Raw genomic sequence first — 19,512 nt, forward strand, 5'->3', positions numbered from 1 at the left:
GGGAAATAATTTTCTGTTGACATTGAAGCCTATAGGACAGAGGGCCTTTCCTTTCCAACCTAAATGTCATGTGTGTAACATCTATAAAAAGGTTTAAACGATATAAACAGCAAAGTCAAGGAGTGGAAAATTATTCCTTGCTGAACAGATCCTACCTCCGGCGAACAGACTCCCTGCCCTCTGACTTGAAGAAACATTTTGTTCCCAGGTCTTGGGAACACCGAGTCACATCCACTGCAAGTTCTGAATGGCATTGTTCTTGGGGAATAAGAAAACAACTCATTTAAAGGCCAGAGCTGTCCATTTTAATGCGCGATAGGTTGATGGCTTCTTTTTTTTTCCCCCTAAGAACTATTTGTCCAACGCTTCCTTGCATCAGGAACCACACTCCAAGTTAAAATACGCCCTTGCTTCCATTTCCCACAGAACGGTCAGGGCGCCTGCTGAAAGGCTAATTGCACCACATCGCGTCACTCCCCTGACTCAAAGCTTTCCCTGGTTTCCCTCTGAAGGGAGAACATATTTCAGCTCCTTTCCATGGCTTAGGGGGCCTCATCTTTGTTGAGCTGGCCTCATCACTCATTCCTCTGTGCCATGAGCCAGCCACCCTGGCCTAGCCCACATTCAGTGAAGGCTCCATTTGACCCAGGAGTCTCCCACTTGCTCTGCCTCTAAACTTCCCCTTCACTGGACCGGGACCTCTCTTTCTCCCCCTGAGTGTTGTGCGATGGTTTTTGCTCTTTTGACTTTTTACTTTTGGGAGGGGGGCTCAGCTCCCAAATAAATCACACACTGGGGCTTATTCGTAGTTATGGATGCTTGGCCTTAGCCTGGCTTGTTTCTTACTAGCTTTTGCCTCTGGGCTTTTACCTTTCTTACCTCTGTATATTTTACTTTCCTTCTTACTCCATGGCTGACCTGATGGCTGGGTGGCTGGATGGCTGACCCCTGACATCCTCCTTTCCTTGTTTTCTTGTTCTCCTTCCTCCACATTTCTCCTTCTATTTATACTCTGTCTGCCAGTCCCAGCTATCATTGTTCCTGCTTTGCTATTGGCCTTGTATCTCTTTATTAGACCATCAGGAGTCTTAGACGGGCGAAGAGTCACAGCTTCACCGAGTTAAACAAATGCAGCAGAAACAGAAGTCGTACGCCTGAGAACAATTTTCTGCAACTATTTTTCATCCTTCCTCAGAAATTTCAAAACACAATGATGGTGTGATGCAGCTGCACCACCCCTAGGTGTTTGCCCGAAAGGATCAGTCAGCTCACAACAGAGACATCTGCACACCGGGTGTTTATTGTGATGCTCTTCATAATAGCCCGGACTGGGGAATTGTTGACCTGGGTTTCTGTCCCACTAGGTCCCACAGCCATTTAGTCCCAAATAAATACACAGAGGTCTACATTAATTATAAACTGTTTGGCCTATTAGCTCAGGCTTATTATTAACTCTTATAACTTATATTAGCCGTAATTCTTGTCTGTGTTAGCCACGTGGCTTGGTAACTTTTTCGGCAAGGAGTCACATCTTGCTTCCTCTGTGTCTGGGTGACGACTGCAGACTGAAACTTTCTTCTTTCCAGAATTCTCGTTGTGCCGCCTCTACTTCCTGCCTGGTTGTCCCACCTCTACTTCCTGCCTGGTTGTCCCACCTATACTTCCTGCCTGGCTACTGGCCAATCAGTGTTTATTTAAAATACAAGTGACAGGGTACAGACCATTGTCCCACAGCAGGGGCATCTTAGGTGTCTATCAGATTAATGGCTAAAGAATACATGGTGTATATGAACACAATGGGACTTTACTCAGCCATAAATAATGAAACTGTGTCATTTGCATGAAAAGCCGATGGTCTGTGTCATGTTAACAGAAGTTTCACAAAGACAGGAATCCCCCACTTTGTCTCATAGATGATGTTTAGGGGAAGAAAATGGATCATGAATGTGAGAAGGAGAAAATGTGTAGATGTGGAAGTGGGGATAAGCAAGCAATGGGAGGCGATAGGATTATAATATAATCAAAGTATATGCTCAGGTGGAGATGTCATATTAAAACTCATTACTTGCAACAGTTAATACATGTGAATAAAAATAATAAACAAATGGGGGAAAATCCCCAAACAAATAAAAAACAAACACCCACTCCTAGAAGATGTTTGTTTCTCTAAAGTTGCGTCTCTTTCGTTTCTTTCCAGCTCCCTACCCCTCTTTATTAACAGTGTTTACCATTTCTGAGCACCACACTTGTTGATTTGTTTCCTTTTCTATCGTTTGTTTTCTCCTACTGGAAGATCTTTATGTGACTGTATTTCCAGAACCCAGGATCCCAAACCTAATATCTCTTTAAAAACACTCAGGATGCCACTTACAAGGCAAGCGTGTTGGGTCTCACCCTTACATGTTGGAAAGGCCAGAGGGTTTGATGGTGCTGTCGGTGAGAAGGAGGGGACCATGTTTTTCTCCAAGTCTCTCTCACCTCAGATGCCCCAGAGAAGGGTCTCTGCTAGGAGTTTTCTGTTTCCCTGGCACTCAACACACAAACACAACATTTAAGTCAGGAAATGGAGTTTAATAAGCATCTTATTTCAAATATTGAAGAAAGTAAAGCAAACATTTGTGCCAGCTCTACGGGAGAGATTCCAATGAGCCCCAGGCCTCAATTCGCCCTGTGGGTTCCTTCAAATGCTGGGGTTTGGTTAAGCCTTATTCTACAGAACTGAGGGAGAGAAAAAAAAGCTTCGTCTATCCACTCAAACTGCTTGAATGCCTCACCCTTGAAACCTTTTCCCTCACAATGTTGTCAGGGGAGCCCCTTGCCCTCTTAACACTTTCTAGTCCATTCTATTCTTTCTTTGTAGCATTTATCTCTTTCTAAATACACACTTCTGTTAGTGTTTGCTACAGTCATTGTATAATTTGGGGAGGGGATGGAATATAAGTTTGTGGAAGCAAGGCCCCCGCCCGTCTATACACTGGGGCTTCTCCTGGCACACGGGCAATCCCCACATGTCCTGAATATAGGAAAGGGTGAAGTCTCCACTTTGTAGAAGTTAGCAGGCAGCCCCTTCGCTATGCTAATCTGCTGTTTGAAAGCTCTTTCATCTCTCAGCCCTGCTGGTAACAAGGACTTTATCTTCCTGAGGTCCGTTCTCCAGGGGCTGTGCAGCACCATCCGAGCGAGCCCCTTGCAACTCTGTTATATAAGGCTCACAGAAACTGCACAGGCTTGTTGGTGATTCCCGCCCCCACCCCTAAGCCCCCAGCATTCATATTGCCTTTCCCCAGCCAACTCTGCAAGCTCCCGCAGGAAAAGCATATGTCCTAGGCCAGGGAATCAAGGAAAAGGAAACACTTTTTTGTGGGAGTTTAATGAAGTGGACTTTCAGTGCACTGAGTTTAGATGCCTATGGTATGTGTGAATAGAAAGGTCCAAAGAACAATTTATGTCTATGGATCTGAGTATCAGGAAAGTCTCAAGAGGAGCTCTTTGGGGGAACTGGTTAACATGCTCTGAGTATTACTAAACAGCCTGGATGCAGGCGCTCACATTGGGAGGGTGTGTGGACAGGGCTAACCCAGGCCAGTAAACAAATGGAAAGTGTAGGCCAGCAGAACACAGACACTGAGAAGTGACCGTGTCCATCCGTAGTCAGAGAGCACCAGAAGATGGTTGCTGTGGATACCGAAAACGTTAAAATTTTCCCCAAAAAATAAATAAAGACTGTCCAATGCGGGCAAATGTCAGAAAGCATCTGCGTTTTAAAAGGCTAGACAAATACCCCCCAGGCTTGGCAGCAGAACCTTCAAGAGCAATTTCAACTGAGTAATGAGACGAGAGGCCTGATTGAGAGGGATTGAAAATGGGCTTTTAGAAGGCGAGTAACTAAAGAGTGTTAAGGCAATGCCCCCAGAGGCTCAGGCTGAAGAAGCCAGGAGAAAGACAGGCTCATCTCTAGCAAGGAGAAGCCTGAAAATCGGATTCACAATTATACGCCCACAGTAGACGTAGTTTGCAGTATGCCGGTTCTATCGCAATAAAGCAGTGTTTGTCAAGGGCCCATTTGAGAGTTTCACAAGATGTTGGAGTCCATGCTCAGTTGAGAAGCGTGTTTCAGTTTTATTATGCTACATTAAGATACTCCCGATCCATGAATGAGAAAAAAAAAGCCCCAATATGAGGAAAATCCAAAAAGACACAACTCTGGGCTGACAGAGAACTTTAACAAGAGCAACAGGAACCAGAGAGTGTGTGCCTAACGTAGGAAGCAGGAGGGCACCATGGCTGGGGTATGGACCAGAGACGAGGTGTGGGGCTCAACGCTTAGGGTATGCCCATTGCGGTGCACTTCTGCAAGTCCTGACATTGGGCAGGGTTAGGAGCTCCAGGGAAGGATCAAAGGATCCCCTGAACAGATAAATAGCTACAGTGCCATCCAAACGCCACTTAGGGTTCGGATGGAAAAGCATATAAGGAGACAGTGGGCGGAAGAAGAGAATAACATCAAAATGAAGCATCCTCCACCGGTGTCTCATGAACTGGAGTAAATAAGATGCCACATCTCCACAGTGACTCAGGGGTTGGAAAACTCAGAGACAAGAGGAAAGTATTAAATCGGTAGAAGCTGCTTATTCAAAATGCAACCATGTGGAATTGTCTCTACAGTGTCTAAATGCTAATGTGTCCAATGCGTTTTGCTTTCTTGTTGTGTATTAAAATAATGAGAACACTAAGCAGTGTGTCAGGATGTCCCTGTAGGTGGACTTTTTTGTCCTGCCAGCCCACTCCCAAAGAAGCTCATAGAGACTTATTATTAATTTTAATGTTCAACCATGCTTGTTACTAACCAGCTCTTGCAACTTAAATGAACCCAATTTTATTCATCTCTGCACTGCCCCAAGGCTGGTTTACCCCATCTATGTATTTTCCATGCTGCTTCTTCCATGTCTGGTTGATGATTTCTGAGACTCCAGAGACTCCGCCCTTCTTCCTCCCTGCGCCCTCCTGGTCTGGCTCTCCTGCCCAATCTCCTCCTGCTCAGCTACAGGCCAGTCAGCTCTTTATTAACCAATGAGAATAATGGATATTTACCATATACAAAGATTGTCCCACGGCATGTCCCACCCACTTCCACCCCAGAGTGGAATTCATCTTTGTGTCTTCCTACAAGCAGCACCAAAGAGTTAGAAAGTCTTTCTTTGGACTTGTCTGACTTTCTACATTCTCCGGAGAGGTAGATTGGTCCATGGCTGGAAGCAGAACAGGGTGAACAGGGGAGAGGAGAAGGGCCGTTGGGTGTGTGTTGAAATATGTAGCATCATCGTGTTAGCTACAAAAGAAAATGTAAGCCCAAAAGATGAGCACTCACCAGCCCACTAATCACAGAACTGAACAGGGAGGTTAAGGGTTGTGACCCTTAGCTCCAGGTGACAAAGTTAAACACCTGCCATAGAATTACCAGAGTCATTGCAATGCTCTCCCTGCGTGACCTCATGTTACACAGTTGAAGGGATGCTCAAAGAATTATGGGATTTGAAAGATGCCTCCAAGACAGTTGGCATCTGTCAGGTGTCCCCCGCTGTCTTAAAAATCCACTCCTTTGCTCCATTGCCCCCCCCCAAATCCACTCTTGTTTGCTTCCCTGAGATAGCAGGTAATATTGATAGAGTCCTGACTATGAATAATCAAGCCGCTCCCTATCCTAAGCCCTTTCATGATCATGACCATTGGGCAGGTGCTGTTCTATTTATGGAGGAAATAGCTATGACACAGAAAGGCTAGGTCATGGATCCAGACGACACACAGCTGAGGAGTATGAGAGCGGGTATTCAAGCCCAAGCCTTCTAGAACGAGGGCCTTTGTTCCTGGCCCTGGGTCTTGCTGTCTCCCAACTTACTGCAGGCCAGCCGTTCTCTCCTTCCTGGGGCATCACAAGCATATCTATTTGGTCTGCATAGATTTACTTATTGTGGTTTTTTTTTAATATAAGAAAAGTATTAATATATTTTCTAAGGAAACTATTGTAATAGCATGGATAAAATAAAATTGACTCTGAGATGTAGGTCCTTCTTCTTTCTACATATTTTTCTGCATGCTTATGGACTTTCAAAAATAGCATGATTTGATACACAGCTTCATCATATATGATGTCGATCCCCTGAAAACTTCACTTTGAACTCTGTCTCCTCCAGAGTGGAGTGAGCAGAGACAGGTGAGGACAGTCACCTCCAGGGTGTCACGTAGACAGGAATCACATCTCTCTCAACACCTGACGCAGCACCAGTCCTTGGGACGCTACCTCGTGGGTAACAGGTGTGCGCTGAAGGAATGAGCGAATCTCACATGAGGGACTGTGGCTACCAAGGTTCCTCAGCGTCCTGTAAAACAGGGTGGTTCAATCAGCCGTAACCGCGAAGAGTTAAGGTGACCTTGAGTGCTAAAGAACAGTCGTGCCCACTACGAGCGAGACGTGGAAATCGTGCCTACCTGTGAGAGACTAGGACAAGCATTATGTTTTACTTAGCCAGCTGAGTTAATAAAATGTCTTCCCCACAGGCTTTTTATGTAAGCTGAGGCTATTTTCTTCACCTCCCTCTTCAGTTTCCTTACTTATAAATAATGAAGATAATAAAAACCTTTAGGCCTTCGTGAGGATTAAATGAAATAATGAACAAAAGCGTCTAACAAAGCGTGAGGCACGGAGTAGGAGTCGAGTAAATGCCAATCCCGTGTCTACTTTCCCTCCGCCCACTCACCACCCCCTTACTAATCAGACTTTGAATTTATTTATGGTGATAAGCCTGTCTCTTCGCTCAGATCCAGTTTTGGCAATCTAGGGGACAACTTCTTTCTATTATTTACAAGTCTTAGAGTTTTAAATACTTAATATTTTTGGTCCCATCCTAACAACTCACGCTAGGGCAATGGTTCTTAATCTTCCTAATGCTTTGGACCTTTGAATACAGTTCCTCGTGCTGTGCCAACCCCCAACCATGAAACCATTTCACTCCGACTTCCTAACTGCAATTTTGCTGCTGCTATGAGTCACCATGTACATTTCTGATGCGCAAGCTATCTGATATTTGACTCCCAACGTTCATTGCAACCTACAGGTTGAGAACCACTGCCCTAGAGGGTGAAAAATAATTTGAGGTAACATGACAAAAACCAACCAACCCTCATCTTTCCCCTACTATAAGTCTGGCTTTCCCAACGTTTAAAAATGACTCCCCACAATCAAAAATATAACCAAAGAAAGAGATGCTATCAGCACAAGAGTGGGGGGTATGGGAAGGATCTGAAGGAGGGCAGCTAGGAGGGGTTGGAGGGAGGAAAGGGGAAAGGAAAGCATGTAAATATATTCCAATTAGAAAATTTAAAACCTTAAAATAAAAGAAGGACTACCCACAAATCAGTGGGGCAGACCTATTGCCTGAACGATTTTGCAATTAGGCATGACTTTAAAGCTGACCTCTCCTTCCTGCCCATCCTGAATTGTAAATTTGGGCAAGGCCCAACCTGGCGAAGGCTGTGTTTCTGTCCTCTTCCTTAGGTATCTTATAAATCTTGCTTTAAAAAAAAATAATAAATCTACTTTTTGCTTTGAGGCCTCGGGAGTGTCAAGAACAATCGAAGTATTTCTTCAGGTGCCCATGGCCTGAAGATTGCATCTTTGCCTGAAAAGACTTAACCTAAGAGACACCTACTTAGAGCTGCAATCAACAGCCTTAGCTAAACAGACTACACCCCAAAGACAAACAACAGCTGGATTGCTGGGGCCCGGCTCACCTACTGGTCAATGCTGATCTCAGACTTCCTTATTCACCCAAAGTTCATGACCCCAAGGAGTCCACCAGCTCGTGCATCACCTAGAACTCTGAAGTGGACATTAACAGCCTCCGTGGGCTGATGAGTAACTACAGTTTATAGACTCTGCTCGGGATTCTTTTGCGGGGGCTCAGACTGGGCAAAGAGATGCATCTGGACCCTAGGGATTTCTGTGAGTTTTCACTGCGGTCCATAAACAGCATGAGCGTCTCAGGGAGATGTCAGTAGAGAGGAAGAAAACCATGAGGCTTCCTTTAAGAGAGACTCAGTGAAACTACTTTGTTAATTGCATGCACGTCACCGCCCTCAGTCACCGAGAAATAAGACAGGCCTCTAAAGCTGACCTCCGTATCTCCCTCCTCATCCCAGATCTTACATATTAGCAATGCCCAGCTTGATGCTATCTACAGATGCACATAGACGGCAAAGATAAAAACACCCCAAATTAGAAACATTTCAGACAAAAATCCCAGCTCAGCTAAAGTTGTCAGTTAAAATTTAGACTAATCTGATTCCCTCCTTATTCCTTCATGAAAGCATTTTTTCCCTAAGCCCAGCACCAGTTAGACCACTAAATCATCCAAATTACAGTGTCAAAACCTTGCTCTGCACATTAGACTTGTGGATCTAGCTTGCTGATGCTCATGTGAAATCATACGCCACACAGGACACTCACCTGCGCCACTAAAGAGCATTTTCCTCCCGTATCGTGAAATCGAGCTTAAGCAGTCTGTTATTCTCCTGCATCTGCTTCCCTGGTGCTGAGGACTAGATTGACTGGGATGGGGCAGAGATTTGGAAATAGCAAGTCTAATACTTTAATTTAAAAGATTAGTTAGGCATGGCAGAGATACTGGGAACGCTAAAATAAGCACATCAACTGCTTATGTTCAGGGGATTTTGGATTATGTATGTGTGTGTGTGTGTGGTGTGTATGTATATGTGTGTGGTATGTGTGTGTATTTGTGCATGTGGTATGTGTGTATGTGATGTGTGTGTCTGTATATGTTTATATATGTGGTATGTGTGTTGTTTGTGTGTATATGTGGTATGTGTGTATGGTGTGTGGCTATGTAGCATGTGGCGCCTGTATGTGTATATGTGATATGTGTATTGCTATATGTGTATATGTATACACTGGGGGGATGTGTATGTGATATATGTATGTAGTGTGCATGTGGTATATGTATATGTATGCACATGTGTGTATGTGTATGTGGTGTGTGACTATGTATGTAGTATGTGTATGTGGTATATGTGTGCATGGTGTGTATATATGTATATGTGTATATATATTGTTTGTCTAGTGTGTCTGTGTGTGTATGTGTGTGGTATGTGTGTATGTGGTGTTTGTGTGAGTGTGGTGTGTGTCAGGTGTGTGTTGTGTATGTCTCTGTGTGTGGTATCTATGTATGTGGTATGTGTGTGGTATGTGGGTATGCATGTGTGTGCATGTTTAGACCAGAGGACAACCTTGGGTGTCATTACTGAGGCACTACTGAATTCCTTTAGCGAGGGGTCACGTGATGGCCTGGAACTTACCAATGTGGTGAGGGGTCACGTGATGACCTGGAACTTACCAAGGTGGTGATCTGGCCGTGAGTCCCAGGAGTTCCGCCTCTCAGTAGTTGCGGGGATTGCAAGCAAGGCAGGTATTTATTGACTGGGATATCTCCTCAGATCTCACCCTTAGTATTTAGATTCATTACTTGAGAAAATGAAACTAAAAGAACTCCGGGGTGGGGGAATCCAGAACACTGAAAGTCTGAATATCAACAATTTTTTAAGGTTAAAAAAAAAATGAAACACCTACATAGAAGATGCAAATCTTCCCAGAAAAAAAGAAAATCAGTAGGCAAAGTTTTGAAGGAGCTGAGAGAGTGATGTTAGTGATACCTCACAGTAGAAATGTGCCCACAGTCACCCCCACTGACGTTCATCAGCTCTGGAGAACCAACAGGATCCAGCTCTTCAGCAACAACTGACGGCTGCCCCACAGGAAGCCAAGCCTGTCGCTCTTCCTAAATGCACCCGCTAAAAACACCATCTCCACCCAAAGAACTGGGTCACACGGTAAAGCATCATCCTTCACAATGTCATTAACATTGAGTTGTAAGGAAACATGGTTCCCACAGGCCTGAAAGAGTTTCTTAAACGTGACCTACATTCAAGTATAATTATCTTTCTTTCCCAATTGGCAAACAGATACTGTATAACCCTGTCATAAAATCCCATAATTAATAGAGTTTTGAATGCTGTAAGCCGAATTATCTGACCTGAAATGTAGCAAGATAGAGAAGAATGCAAAGCAATTAGAAAGAGCATGGCTGCACCTTAGCTGCGGCCCCAGTGCCTTGGACATCACAACTTCCCTTTATGTAACAGGATTTATTTCGTCTCTAGACGTCATCCTCACAGCCCAGTGCTGGAAGATACAGCAACACTGCAACCCAACCAAACATCCAGGGCTAGTCTTAAACGTTACTAAAAGCAGGCCCAAGATTTAAACTAAAACATTACCCCATGAAGTCCGGGGACAGAGGGATTTATATAGACAGATTAAATCGTGTGTTTATGCTATTGTGTTTATTTGATTTTATCAGTGTGGTAGTTAAGAGATGGTGAGGTATAGGATGAAAAGGCACGGAAAGGCTACCTCTAAGGAGGCCACCAGGCCAGTTCTCTGCTTCCCTCTTTCTTAAAATCTCCATCTCTCACCTCAAATGAGAGAGCGATAGTATCTACTTCACAGTATTGTTTTATGAAGAGCGAAAAATTATAATGATTGAAGTTATTTTTTTTAACCTAACACAGATTAAACAGATGTTTGGGTTAGCATTATATCTTCTGATATTAACAAATCTTAAGAAAAAGAATAAACAAGTGTGCCAAAGGTGTTTTCTTTATTATTAAGACTTTCATACATTCATACAATGCATTTGCTCAAAACCACCCCCTTTTTCTCCCATCCAGTCAATCAGCTCCTCCTTTCCCTATTCTCCTACCGCTATCTACTTCAAGTTCATGTGCTTTTAATTTGTTTTAAATATTATATATATATATATATTATAAGTATTGTGTATATATATGCATACATCTATAGATATAGATATAGGTGTGTGTACATACAACTTGTTAAGTCCATTTAGAGTTTGGGGCAGATCACTGGGGACGGAATAACCTACCAGGAGTTATGTACATACATGGATTCTGTATGTACATGGTGTCGGACCATTCTCTGGAGCTTGAGTAGTCTCTAAAAGCCTCACCCCTGCAGAGAACTGGCTCTCCAGCAGCCCCTCCCCCCACGCTAGGAATTTGGATGGCTTGACCTTGTACAGGTCTTGTGTCTACAGCCAGAGTTGCTGTGTGTGCAATAGCCCTGTCATGTCTGGTAAGTACTGTTACCAGTATTTACCGCTGCAGACTCACCATACCTCTGAATCGTAAAACCTTTCTGTCCCCATCTGATCGTCATTCTGAGCTGCTCCCTAAGCCTTTGGTGTGTGTGCATGCATGTGACGTGTGTGTGTGTGTGTGTGTGTCTGTGCGCGCACGCACGCACATTTTTCAAAATAATATGAGCTATAAAAAAATACTGATCATATATGTAGAAATTTCAGGTGAGGCAAACTATTCTGGGGTTCCAGATAAGGATGGTAGATTGTGCATGTGTTTATACTCTTTTCCAACCTAAAGCTCACTGACGTGTTATTAAAGAATTCAGGGGCTGGGTGATGGTTGGGTGAACAAGAATGGGCATGTGTATGGGCACATGAATACATACAACCCCCCATGCACATACATGTATGTATGTACACACACACAGAGAGACACACATATACACACAGAGAGATGAGAATATAAATCTAAGTATACAGCAGCAAGGAGTCTCCTGTGGACTGTGTGAACATGTCCCACAGCAACAAGAAGGACACGGGAAATGAGGTCCACAGTAGGCAAAGATGATCGGGGAAGGCCACCATGAGTCACTGTGGAGCTGGAGCAGGCACAGAGGGTGGTACAGACAGAGTGGGAGAGGCCCACACTCTTCTCGAAGCCGCCTCAGAAGAAATTTCCAGGGTGTGTGTGTGGGGGGGATCTTAAAAATCAGATCTTTAACTGAATGGAAAAATAAAAAAGGAAAGGAAAGGAAAAAATGTAGACACGAGAAAGATAAACAACATTTAAAAAAAAATTAAGGAGGGGAGATGGTTCCATGGGTAAAAAGCTTGCTCTGCAAATGTGAAGATCAGAGCTTAGATCCATAGCAATATGTGGGGTAGACAGCAGTCAAAGAAGCCTATTGACATCATCAGACATGTGCATACATATGCACTCACACACATGCAAACACAAGCACATACCACACAGACACACTCACACACCACACATACATACACATGCACACGTACACACACATACCACACTCACACTGCAAACACACACCGCACATACACAGGCACACATACACACATACCACACACAAATACACCACACATACACCACATACTCACACCACAAACACACACCACACATACACAGGCACCCATACACACACATACCACACTCACACCACACATACACAGGCACGTGTACACACATACCACACTCACATCACAAACACACATCACACTTACATAGGCACACATACACACATACCACACACATACACACCACATATACACCACACTCACACCATAAACACATACCACACATAGACAGGCACATGTACACACATACCACACATATACACATCACACACCCAGACAGACACACAGTAATACAACAGGAGTGCAGTGATAACTAACACATTACCAGACACTATGAGAAACAACACTGTGTAAATTCCTCCAGGGTAAATGCCACAGATTAGTTCACAAATTGCAGGCAAAGAAGGTATAGTTATGAATAGAAACAGAAAAGAAATGCTAATAATCTTGACAGCATAGAGGAAATTTACAGAAGTTTAGAAGCGGAGGTGTGAGAGAACCGAAAAGACACTCAGAGCAGGATGCTGACTGAGAAGGAGGGAGCAACTTCTTCCTGAAGTCGCTCAGTAACCAATAAAGATGTGATAGAAATACCGTGGGAATGAGCGGCCAAGATTACATTTTTATCTATCAGTACCCCCTCAAAAACAAAGAAAAAAAACAAAACCAGTTCTCAGTATAGTCTGTTTTGCTTTGCTATAACAAAACATCTTAAGTTATGTAACGATAGAGATTTATTTAACTTACAGGGTTTGTTTGTTTGTTTGTTTTCTTTTTTTTTTCAAGACAGGGTTTCTCTGTAGCTTTGGAACCTGTCCTGGAGTTCACTCTGTAGACCAGGCTGGCCTCAAACTCACAGAGAACCACCTGCCTCTGCCTCCCAAGTGCTGGGATTAAAGGCGTGCGTCACTACCACCCGGCTATTTTACAGCTTTTGAGGCTGAAAAATTTAGCTTTAGGTAGCTTAGAGTATTTGACTTTTGGAGAAAGTCCTCTTGCCTGTGCCACCTTATGGCAGATGGTGTCATGGGGCGCCTGTGCAAAAGGAGGGAAAACACACGGCAGGGGCAGGAAGCCAGATTAAAAGGAGGGCGAATGTTGTGTTTTATAACAGCCCACTGGCAGAGGAAGTAAGCGGGTTCCCACATGAACGACTTTAATCCCTCTCATGTGAAATCGTTACCTAGCTCTAACTAGCCCACGTTTCCTTAAAGGAACCCATCTCCCGCATCACCACACTGAGGACCAAGCTTTAACACATGAACCACAGGCAACTCACTCAAGCTGCAGCAAATATCTAAAAGCAGTAGGCACGAAGAACAGCAATACAGCCGACTATTTCAGAGATGGAGACTAAAAGGCATGTTCCGAAATTAAAAGGCACATCTGAGCAGAGGCACCAAGGCTGGAGAAGTGTGCAGTGGAACTCCTGATGTCTGCTTATATGGGACTTTTATAGTTCACGTATGTGTATGTGTTTATGCTTTGAGATAAAAAATTTAAAATAATTGCTATAAAAATACAAAGTACTTAAATTCCATTGCAAGATATGTAAGCCGGTGAGATAAACAAACTGACCAGATGGGCGTGGAAGTCATGAGAAAATATTCCGCAATATATTGGCTACTGAGCCGACACTTTATTTTGATAGGCAGTCACTGACTGATTCTAAAGCCTTCAAGTCCAAAGAGAGGGGAAAAAAAAAAAACATTTAGGCTCATCGATTACAGGGTGCAGGGAATGCCCGATGAGTTTATGATGTCATTTGCTACTACAGAAATTATTCATGACGTTCCCACGGCAAGCTGAGAGTCTATGGCCAATACCTTGATTCGGAATCTGAAACCTAATGTGGTTTGAGCACTTGTGAAATGTGCTGACCCAGGCCAGCACCAGTGCCTTCACCCACATTCAAAACATACATTTTCCCACCCGGAACTACAAGTGCATTTGCCACAATCAAGCAGCCAAGAACAAAGGAAAAATTCTGCAAAATCACGATGAAACACCATCACTCATGCATGCTGTCTCACCAGTGTCTTTCTGGTCCTATAGCCTGCCTTGCCTGTGACTCGGATACCGTTCCTACTGGAAAGACAGAGCTAAAGGGGCTACTTAAGCGCTCTAACAGTGCCCTCTGCTGGCAGAGATGGGATTCTATTTGCAAAAGTGCTTCACCTCACTGCCAACAGAGGGAGATTTTAAAGAGTAAAGAAGGGGGAGGGGAGGGTAGAGGTGAAGGATAGGGGGCGAGAAAACAACTGTAAACGAAGCAACCAGACCCAAAAAAACCCACGGGTTTTAGTTCCTTATAAACAAAATGCTTGAAGCATCGTATCACATAGAAAATGCCAACACTATACTTCTTTAAATTCTAACTGGCCCCAGCAAAAACACATATCAAGGAATGGTTTTGCAACTTCTGTTCTTGGCTTTACTAAGTAATTCATCACAAGATCGCCTCCGGAGTGTCCCCAGGGCTCTGAATATGTGGCATGATATACACTCAACCCTCTGGGAACGTCATTGTAGCAAACTGAAGTAAGTGTTCCTTTAGGTCACAGACCTGGGCTCTTAAAGGGTCTCAGAAAGTCCCCTGCTGCTTGAGATATTTGCAAATGCCTAGAAAAAGTTTAATGCTGATCTTTTTTGCTTTTTCCTGTCTCACTTCAACATAAGTAGTTGTTGGAAGACAGCAAGATTAGCTTATTGAAGGAAGGAGAAAGTGAGTGAGGTGTGTCCTTCAGGGCAGGGGATCTGAAGAGGTACTGTGTCTTTACTGGAATACAATGTAACTACTTAATCAACGGAGTAGCAAGTCACATTAGTTACGATGTATTTAGGAGAAAGCTAGTGTTGCTAATATCCTTCACTCAAAATCAGTCGGCTGCCCACCACAGTCCTGGGGTTCACGATATGAAATTTGCTCCATTTTTGTTAGGCCTTTGCAGTGGAGAATACAGCGTGCCTATTTGAAAGATGCTACAGAGCCCAGCTTCCTAAACTGTAAGTTGTGAACCCCCCTCCACCCAGGGTTGCTTAGCTGAATGCAATGGTGCTTAACTGAATGGGAGGGTCCCCCAAAGCACTGACTGAAGCAAACGATTCCCAAATGACCAAAAATAAAGTCAAAATGAAACGTGTACTGAATCCAAGTTGTCTCAGGCTGCGGTCACATGCGCTACATCATACAACTTCATGGTAGCCTCAGCTCCAAATACACACATTGCGTATGCTGTCGCTCATCCCAGCAAGGACCCTGAAACACGACGCTCAGATACAGCGTATGCTGTGGACTACAGTGTTTTTACTATAAATGCAGTTTTCTGCTCTGATAGAAAGCAATGGCTTATGGAAAATAAAGATGTTTAATATTTCCTTACCATCATGGCGCGGCAACGGAGTGTCACATGAGTACACGTTGGGAGCATATTGTGTTTGAATGTTTGATTGTAAGAATTACTGTGTGAGCTGCTGACAAGCTCAGGAAACATACCATTAAATTAATTTTAGCTTGGGATTAGGGCGGAATTTCCAACCATTTTTACAATGACCTTACACATATCTCCACATTTTACGCTATTTATGCAACATGGCATTCTTGGCATTGGTGTCAATAAATTCAAATTTTCAACCAATTCTTAAAAGCATTGACGATCTTCTGTGCCCTGTCATATTAAATATTCAGGCAAGGCTTAATTCTCACCGTATTTACTACTGGTGTACAAATCCTTACACCAGAGACTGTGAGCACAAACAAGTCCTTGCAAATTAGCATTCCAGTGAGCCAGCAGCATAGAACCACATAGACCAGAGTCCTCTCCTCAAGGTCTATGCGCATGCCCCATGTGCTGTCAACAATTTCTCCCCCACCCCCACCCCTTGTCTTCCTCCTTACAACTCCACAGCTTCCTCTGATGTTGCCTTCATTGCTGTGGTCATGCTTCCCCAGCCTGCTCCACGAGGTTAGTTCCCCTTATGCTAATATGTGTCTACTCTTTTTCCAACTAAGCACATGGCAAAACCAAAACATGTATTGATTGCTTTATCCACCAAAGTCTTTTCTCTTTTTCCATGAAGGCGGTGTTCGTATCTCTTATGTTCAGAATACAAATAAACAGGTCTTGGTGAAGGACTCTTGAATGAGGGCCACAGCTTAACTCTTCTTGGGTGTCGCAGGACATGCTTGGTTGATACCGCATATGCCCTGAAATCTGAGCTTTAGAGGGAGAAAGTTGCGGGTTGAGTCCTTAATAGATTACCCATATGCGGGTTTGTGATGTTGGAAAAGGCACTGGTCCTCTCAGAGTTTGCCTCTTTATTTAAAAAGTCGGGCTTCAAAGATCTGTAGAGAGAATTGAAGATGACACCACTTAATGCAGACACAATCCAAAATGCTGATGTGTCGTAGGTGCTCAGTAAGTTTTGTCTTCACCCGGATCTACGGCACTAATCACAGTACTCGCTCTGGCTTGCCCACACCCCCTCCATGTTCACCCATGTGGCTTGGCAGATCTGACCCATGGAGTCCACTCTCACGCTTGGACCTCAGATCGCATTCTTTCACCCATCCCAATGGTAGCGGGACGTACCCGCTACCCGCTCTCATCTGTGGAAGGGGTCGGGCCTGGGAGGGTTATACAACGTTGTATTTTAATCGTGAAATTTGTTTTTAGGGCAGACAGGTTTATTCCTGGCTGATATCTTTCCTGATCATGTCGCTGACCTTAATCAACCCCTGGAGACAGCTTGGGGCTTATCTAAGACCCACATCACTCCAGCAGGGAGTTTTGACCAAGACAGAACGATGGGCAGATCCTCTCTGGGGCAGAACATACGATTCGTGACGCAGGATGCCCCCGAAGGAGACAGGATAATGTGTTTCGTGGAAAGCAAGTGGAAGGAGAGCCAGATCACCTAGGACCAATCTTTGCAACTTGTAACTTAACGGCGTCCTTAGGTTTGGCCTATAATCCTGAGCTCATAAGCTCCACTTGGAGATTTGTTTTGAAGGTAGAAGATCACCCTGTGCAGAAAGAAACCAGGTCTGGAAGACAAGCTCACTGATGGTGGCTATCTAACAAAAAACTGTGGCTCATGGAACTCCCTCTCCACCTCCACTTCCCCAAGTGGGGAAACAAACCACAGTCTCTGAGATGGCATTCTGGAAACACACAGACTTTCAAACCTATAGTAGAAGAAATAGGGAATTCTTTGGCAGGATAAACTAGGGTTGGGATTCAGTGGGCAAACGCAGCTCTATGGTCCCTGTCGAAACCCTGCTCCTAACGTCTACAGCTCTCGGGATGAGATTCTCATTCCTGCCCCATACTGTAACAACAACAGCAGGAAATCCCTTTTATTTATTTTTATCGAGCTGTTTGATCCCGATGAGCCGCCAATCAGCCTCACGGGTCCTTCTGTTCCCCTACAATCTGAACTTTGCCTGCTGTCATGCACAGTTTCCTGTCCACAGCAAGCACAGGCCATGGTCAGACCCACACTGCAGGACCCTCTGGTCAGGGTACACATCTGCCTTCCTGACTTTAGTCTTCTTACAGCCGTTGGTGCAAGGTGGTTGCTTACATCGACCCACAAACGGGGCTCTTTGTAACTGACTTAAGCACAGGAGGAATTTCTTCCGAGGATGTTGAGTAATTGCCAGCATCTCCAGGAAGCAGTGGGTTTTGGCCTTTAAGTCTGCGTGTCTGGAAACCAGGCCCGTGAAGAGCAGTATAAATCACACCCCTATAGCATCCCACCTTCAGCGCGGTCACCACGAAAGAATAGGTGGTACCCTTGACACCGACCACCTCATCCTTGGGTCCTTAAGAAATGTTGCAGCCCAGCCACGCCACGGCCCTCGGAAGCCAGCCTTGCTTCTGCCACAGAGCTTCCCCCTCTCTCAGCCTACCTTAAATAACAACGACTTTGTAACTAGTAACAAAAGCATGTATCCAGTCCAGGCTACGAAGGAGTCTGGGAAGTGTGCTCAGCAGTACTTCCAAGATCATGAACCTCTCCGTAGGACAAATTCTGAATTCTGGACAGTCTAAAAGCTAACAACCACAGTTACTGCACCCACTTAAGAGCCAGGACCTGAGTCTAAATCATTTTATTTCGTTTGCTCAAATCTACGCCTAAAATCACAGTGCTCAGTAGCTATTGAAATAAATAAATCAAGACGAAACCTTATATTACGTAGTGTCATTAGCTTTGGGTTCCTATGACATCCCCTTTGATTTCTCCGTTTGTTCCGAGGTTTTAACAGCAGCCAGACACAGGCACCCTCTGCCCTGCGGAGTGGCTGCTGAGAGCAGACATCTAAGTCTTTCTAGTCCCTTCAGCCTGGCTGGCACCAGCCCCAGAGCTCTCTGGCTTCCCCCGGCCTTGGCTCTGTCATCTTTTCATCATTCTCTTGCCCTTTGGACTGCTGACTGCATTTGGCTCACTTACTTTTTGACCCCCGGGCACTTTGTAGTGTTTCTCAACGGGGGCACTATTAGCATTTGTTCAGAACAGTCCTTTGTTTCTTGTGTGTTGCGAGGCCTTTTAACAGCCCTGGCCACGCTCATTCAGCGTTCCCCTCTTTCAGCGGTCACAGTGACAAGCCAAAATCGGGTGCATATTTCCAGATCGTTTTTTAGCTGAAAGTCGAGAGCAGGAGGAAGAGCAATGCCCAGTCAGGAAGGAGTTCTTTATGAAGAGCGCCCCGTTTCGCCTTCTGACTCCGTGGTTATTTGCTTGCTCCTTCCTGCTCTCTGGCTGGATTCGAACCCGGCTGCAGTCTGTCCTGACAGTTATCCTACCCGGCCTCGAAGGGGGAAACTTGTTGATCAAAATTAGCACTGGGAGAAAATTTGGTGCCATAATTGAACACAGAGTGGAACACAGCTGGTGTTTGCCATGGATGCAAACCACCCGATCACCCTGAGCTCTGATTTCTGCGTTGTAAATTGAGGTGCATTTTACCTGCCACGCCCCAGAAGGCAGCCCCTGAGCTGAAGAACTTAACTTTACTGTGAGAGTGAGCCCAAGATATGTGGGATGGAGAAGCAGGATGGAGCATGAAAGACTCCAAACAGATCCTAGATCAGAGCAGAGACCACCCCACCTCAAGACCAGACGCTGGCATTTGGGACCCTGGAGTCACATAGGCCTTGGCTAACACCTAATAAGAGGAAGTTCCTCT

This window comes from Myodes glareolus, chromosome 26 (genome assembly GCF_982192425.1).
Source record: "Myodes glareolus chromosome 26, mMyoGla1.1, whole genome shotgun sequence".
NCBI lineage: Eukaryota > Metazoa > Chordata > Mammalia > Rodentia > Cricetidae > Myodes > Myodes glareolus.